Consider the following 7,142-nt stretch of genomic DNA (forward strand, 5'->3'; position numbering starts at 1 on the left):
GCGATACTTAGGCTTTCGAAACATTGAGCGTGAGCGAAACACCCACTGGGCCGACTGGCGGCAATCCGGCGGGACCGGGTTGGCGAGCAGCCGGTTGTGCAGGAACTTAAAGTGGCGGGGCACGCTGGTGCTTTGGTCTCATGCGCTTGCCAGCCAACAGCTGAAGCCGGTTCTGCGGCTTGGGGCAAAGTGAGAGGCCGTGGCGATCCAACGCGTCAGGAGCTGCTAAGGAGAATGGCGGGTGGCCAAGCCGGCCAGCCCCCGAGCCCCCGGGTCGAGCTAGTCGACCCGGTGGTCGGGTTGGTTTAAGAGGAAAGCAATGCACAAATGTAGGAGATACAATAGCTTGGTCGCAAAAGGGCAGCCCCCAAGCGTCGTTCAGGGATCCCATGGTTTTTAGATGATTACAAAAGGCAGTGATACATACGTGCACACGGCTAACTGTAAAATGGGCGAAGGAGCTCTGTATTCCATGGCCGGGTTGTTTCTTCGCTAGCGGTGTCCCTCTTGCGCTTGTTTGACTTGCGGGCGTCGATGAGGTAGTACGCGTTGCGGTCGCACAAGGCCTTGCTGACGATGAAGGGGCCCTCCCATGGGGACGACAGCTTGTGTTGGCTGGTCTGCTCTTGGATGAGCCGGAGGACGAGGTCTCCCTCTCGGAAAGGGAGGGTCTTGATCTTCTTGGTGTGGTAATGCCTCAGGCCTTGCTGGTAGATGGCTGAGCAACTGAGCGCAAGGAGACGTGCTTCTTCGAGCAGGTCGACGCCATCTTCACGGGCTTCCTTGGCTTCGGCTTCCATGTACATCGTGATGCGCGGCGAGTCAAACTCGACGTCGATCGGGATGACGGCTTCTGCTCCGTAGACGAGGAAGAACGGGGTGAACACGGTCGACCTGTTTGGCATGGTGCGGAGACTCCAGAGGACGGCCGGCAGCTCGTCAAGCCAACTACCGGGTGAACGGATGAGTGGCTCGATGAGTCGCGGTTTGATGCCGGATAGGATGAGGCCGTTAGCCCGCTCGACCTGGCCGTTGGACTGCGGATGCGTGACGGAAGCCAGGTCGAGGCGGATGCCGGAGATGGAGCAGTACTGCGTGAGCGCGCCCTTGGCGAAGTTGGTGCCATTGTCCGTGATGATGCTGTTCGGCATGCCGTAGCGCACCGCGATGTCCTTGACGAATCGAATGGCCATTGGCCCATCCAGCATCTTGATCGGCCTTGCTTCGATCCACTTGGTGAACTTGTCCACCGCCACCAGCAAATGCGTCATGCCGCCTCGAGCGGTCTTGAAGGCCCCCACCATGTTGAGTCCCCAGACCGCGAAGGGCCAGGCGATCGGGATGGCCGGAGTGCCGACGCCGGCTGGTGGCTGCGCTTGCTGAAGCGCTGGCACCCCTCGCACTTGAGGATGAGCGACTCTGCGTCTTTGAGGGCCGTGGGCCAGTAGAAACCATGGCAGAAAGCCTTGGCCACCAGGGACTGCGAGGCGGCGTGGTGCTCGCAGTCGCCCTAGTGTATGTCGAGGAGGATCTCAATGCCATTGTCTTGCTCGACGCAGCGTTGGAATACGTCGGTGGAGCTGCGCTTGATGAGCTCGTTGTTGATCATGTTGTAGGCGGATGCTCGGCGCAGCACTTGCCGAGCTTCGGTCTCGTCCACAGGGAGGACTCCGTTCTCCAGGAACTTCGAGATGGGTAGGGACCAGGATGGGGCCGTCACCACGGCGAAGACGGCCACCATTTCGGTTCTGGGGTGGCAGCCCCTGAGCCGGGTTTGGCAGCCCTCGGGTCGGGTTCGACAGTCCCCGAGCCGGGCTCGGCAGTCCCCGGGCAGGGTTGAGGCGCGGCCGGGTCGGGTGGAGCAGCCCCTGGGCCGGGTTGAGGCGCGGCTGGGTCGCCTAGGACATGGATGGACTCGGAGTCCAGAGACGGCTTGACGGATGGCTTGTGCAGATGCTCGAGGGAGACGCCGGACGGAATGGACTACCCGGACGAGGCGATCTTGGCGAGCGTGTCGGCCGCCTCATTTTCTACGCGCGGGACGTGGACGAACTCACAGCCCGCGAAGAATCCGGACAGCTTCTGGATAAGGAAGCGGTAGCTTGCCATGTTGGTGTCGTGGGCATCCCACTCGCTGGAGCACTGCTGCACCACCAGGTCCGAGTCGCCGTAGCACAGGATGCGCCAGATGCCGAGTTCCTTGGCAAGCCGGAGGCCGTGCACAAGGGCTTCGTATTCGGTGACGTTGTTGGAGGCGGCGAAGTGGATCTGCAGTGCGTACTTGAGCCGGTCGCCCTGGGGGGGACAGCACGATGCCGGCCCCTAGGCTGAGTCGCATCTTCGAGCCGTCGAGGTGCATGCACCAGTGCGTCAAGTCCGGTGGCGGCGGCAGGTACTGGGTCTCGGTCCAGTCGACGAGGAAGTCGGCCAAAGCTTGGGACTTGATCGTAGTGCGGGGCTCGTAGAGGATGGTGTGGCCGGCTAGCTCGAGCGCCCACTTGGCGACCCGGCCAGAGGTATCCCGGCACCTGATGATTTCGCCGAGAGGGGCCGTGCTGACCACGGTGACGACATGCTCTTGGAAGTATTGCTTCAGTTTCTTGGCGGTGAAGGACATGCCGTAACACATCTTCTGGTAGTGCGGGTAGTTCTGCTTCGAGGCGGAGAGCACCTCGCTCAGGTAGTAGATGGGACGTTGGACGGCTTGGACCTTGTCCTTCTCTGGTCGCTCGACCACCATCACCGTGCTGACCAACAGCGAGGTTGCGGCGATATAGAGCAACAACGGCTCCTTCTCGGCTGGTGCGGCCAAGACTGGTGCGGTGGAGAGTATGCGCTTGAAATCCCGGAAGGCCACGTCCGCCTGGTCGTTCCACTCAAACGGCATCGTCTTCTTCATCAGCTGACATAGGGGCAAGGCCCTCTCGCCCAGCCGGCTGAGAAACCGGCTGACCGAGGACAAGCAGTCGGTGAACTTCTGGACATCGTGCAGCCGAGCCGGCTTGCGCATCGCTCGATGGCCTTGATTTTCTCCGGGTTTGCCTCAATGCCGCGCTCCGACACTACAAAAAAAATACACTTCTGTGATGATATGTGTTTGTCACAGTAGGTCACGTTTTCTGTCATGCATGTACATCCATGACAAATTTATTACAGAATCAAGATAGTCATACCTGTGCTGTCGTAGAAGTGTTCCATGACATTACCAAAATTATCATCACGGAAGTGTCCACTTCCATGACGATAAATTGCGTGTCATAGAAGTGCTTTCATCAAGGGTGACCGTCACGTGGCATCCACCATAACGGAACGCCGTTAAGCTATCGGGTCCGGTTTTGGATCCGATAACCCGTTAACAGCCCCGACCAATGGGGATTTTCCACGTGTAAAATCATCATTGGCTAGAGGAAACACGTGTCAGCTCACCATTGGGACAGACATCATCCACTCATTGGACCCAAAGCGCCTATGATACGTCGACATGTGGCACGGCCCAACAGAGGCCCATTCCTGTGAAAAGGCCGGCCCGTTTGACTTGGTCAAAAGGTGGCGGGCTGGCCCACGGCAAGCCTGTTAACGGCCTGTTCGCATATAGCCCATTTACAGCCTGCTAACCCAGGGCCCGTTTACGGCCTATCCGAATTAGGCCAAGTAGCGTCATCTGGGCCGTCCAATATAATTCCAGCCCGTTTTAACTTCCGGCCCATGTATGGCCCATGACGTCTTTCGGTCCATATGAGGCCCTTAGTAACCCTTGGCCCATTAACGGCCCGTGCTAAAACTGGCCCGTAATGAACAGTGTATCACTTTATACCCATTAACGGCCCATTATTCCGTTGGGCCGTTTCCAACCCATGTTATCTTTCGGCCTTCTTAGGGACCATTTATTCTTGGGCTCATTTCCAACATTCCTTTACTTTCGGCCCGTTACTGTCATTTTCAGCTTGTGGGCCAAATACAGCCCGTGGTTACAGTCGGCCCGTTTGTGGCCCATTAATACGTTGGGCCGTTTTCATAGCGTCATCAAATAAAGCCTATTAACGATAGTCCATTATGGTCGGCCCATGAACGGACGATTTCAAATCTAGCCCATTTACTGCCATAATATGGTCTGTTATTGGCCCATGTTTGGCCAACCGATCATACGACCCGTAGAAGGCCCATTTATGATACGGCCCATAGAAGGCCCATTGTGTCTACGCCCCATAGAAGGCCCATTGTGTCTATGCCCCGTAGAAGGCCCATTGTGTCTACGACCGTTAGAAGGCCCATTGTTTCTATGACCCGTAGGAGGCCTACAGTAAATATGTAGCCCATTCTTAATGTGGCCTAGTTTAAAAAATAGGTTATTCCGGCCACTAGCAAACCGCGGAAAAAGAACTGCACTGACTACAAGAAACAAATAAACAAGACAACGGAAATAAATAAGCAAGTAACTTACGCTAGGCTCTCACGGCTATTACACATATTACATCCACTGGGCATCAAAGTTCGCCACCCGTGCAAATATAGGGAACAAAGCAGCATATAAACGCCGTAGCAAAACAAGTCCAGAACTGAAACCAGTTCAGAAGAGCTCAAGAAACAATATCCTGGGTACCCATAATGCTGGCAAGATGCTTAGCAAGCTTATTAACTTTCTCTTGTTTGGCGCTTAAATCCTCCAGCACTTGCTGTTGCACCAGAAAGTATGCATCTGAATTCTGCAGGGACTTCCTTAGTCCTTCGGCTTCCTATCGCATAACATCTGATCGATGTCTTTCAACTTGAAGTTGAGACTCAAGAAGTCGAACTGATTCAGGCAGCGAGTACGAAGAGCTGGTGCCAGCAGTAGTAGCCAGTAACTCGAACACTACATCAAGACATGACTTTGGGGTTGTCTTAGTGTCTTCAATATAGTTTTTTTATCAGCTTTCTTGGAGAACAACAGGGATGTCTCACTATCTTGAACCTGATCTGCATTACTTCCTTTACCATTGCATAACGGGGTACTCTTCTCCAATATTTTATCCGTGTTCTAAAGGAGAAACAAATAAACACATCACATGTTTACAATGTAGTATATGAAACTCATTTTGGTAAACCAGTTCAGTAGTAAGGTGGACAGGATAACAGCATGAAACAAACATATATCTATGTAGTATGGTCACTGTATGGTCTATATCATTCCAGTTTATGTTGCCAAATCAAGATAGATATAGTTCGAATCATATCTATTTAAGACAAAGCAGCATAGACAAAATATAAGTGTGGGAAACTACACAGCAATAACAACACTTGTAATGTGCATGGCATGAGAACATAACTGTTTATTCAATTGAAACTGAAATCAACATAGAGCAAGTTACAACAGCAAACACGTTAAAGAAACAGGTTTAAAACATACATGTTGCGCCATTGGAGTTTCAATTGCATCCTTCAAATTTGAAATTAGTTGGTATGAGTAAATATAGTGATGCAAGAGCAAAGTAGTATGAACCATAGCTACGAAACCTGACCTGAGAACAATTCTTCTTCTGCTTTAAGCGTTGACTTGGGGTTCGGAGTGGCGGTCCTCGTGCTTTGGGCACTGCAGTTGCCTTACTAACTGCTCGTGTTTGGGTGCTCTGTGGTGGAGACGGTGCTGTGTCAACGGGAACTGGGTTACTATCTGCTGGAGTTGGGGTTAGAAGGGGTGTAGCTGGTTCTCTGTCAACTGGGTAGGGGTACAATCTGCGTGAGTCTGGGTTATGTGTGGTGGGGCTGGTTCTTGGGCAAGTACAACCGTGGTTCTATCTCCATCGACAGGTAGCACGATCTTTTCTGAAGACCGTGTTTTTACTGCCACAGATACTGCCATCACCCCCTCCAATTGAAATGGCTGATAAATAAGAAAAGTAATTGAATGTACAGACATTGCAAGATAGACAGGTGCAATGGATAGTAGGGAAGAAAACAGGGCATGAAATAATTCACATTTATGTTGTCTAACCAAACGGAATAGCAATACATAATTTCAAATATATGATGGCTAATTAAACAGGATAGCATGACACAATTTCACATGTATGATGGCTAACTAAACATGATAGAATGACATACTTCAAAATATGATGACTATGTAAACAGGATGACATGATATAACTATACGATGTGTCTATTAAAGTGGTTGGCATGCCATAAATCACAAACATGTCGTCGATGGAAACATGATGGCATGATATAATTCACGGATAGAATGACATAATTCAAAATATGATGACTATGTGAACAGGATGAGATGATATAACTATATTATGTCTTTAGAAAATGGGTTGGCATGCCATAATTCAGATACATGCTTTCTATGTAAGCATCATGGCATGATATAATTCAAATATATGATTTATATACTAAGGAAGTGAGCAGAGGGCAATGGCATATATGATGTGTCAACTAAGGAGATGGCATTCAACATCGTGTATATGATGTAAAAACTAAGCATTGCAATACAACATATGCATGATATGAGTAATATAACCCTTCCGAGTTTGAGCATACACCTCAGGGGGGATAATAGGACTGGTCATCTGCCTCTGAATCCTCCTCTGAAGAGCTATCTAGAACCAGCAACATATCTGCTTCACCAGGTAGCATTGTCTGCTCTAAAGACCTTGTTTTCACTCCAGATTTCTCCATCACCAATTCAAATGGCTGATGCACAGGAAGAGCAGTAATATACAAACATTGTCGACAAAAGCAATGAGAAATAAAAAAAAGGACGACATGATATAATTCACATATATGACGCTTGGCTAAACAGCATGGCATTGCATAATTCACATATATAATGCCTTGCAACAAGATAGCATTGCATAATTCACATATATAATGTCTTGCAAAAAGATGGCATTGCATAATTCACATATATGGTAATTAGACACTAAACAGGTGGCATTCACACAAATCATGTCTAAACTAAGCAAATGACATAGCAATGCAAGATACCATACACACGATATGAGCAACATAACCCTGCCAAGTTAGAGCATGCACCTCGGGGGGGGGGGGGATAGGACTGGTCATCTATCTCTGAATCCTCCTCTGAGGAGCTATCCGTAACCAGCGAGATATGCGCTTCGTCAGATAGCATAGTCTGCTCTGAAGACCTTGTTTTCACTCCA

Source organism: Triticum aestivum, chromosome 7D (genome assembly GCF_018294505.1).
Source record: "Triticum aestivum cultivar Chinese Spring chromosome 7D, IWGSC CS RefSeq v2.1, whole genome shotgun sequence".
Taxonomy (NCBI): Eukaryota; Viridiplantae; Streptophyta; class Magnoliopsida; order Poales; family Poaceae; genus Triticum; species Triticum aestivum.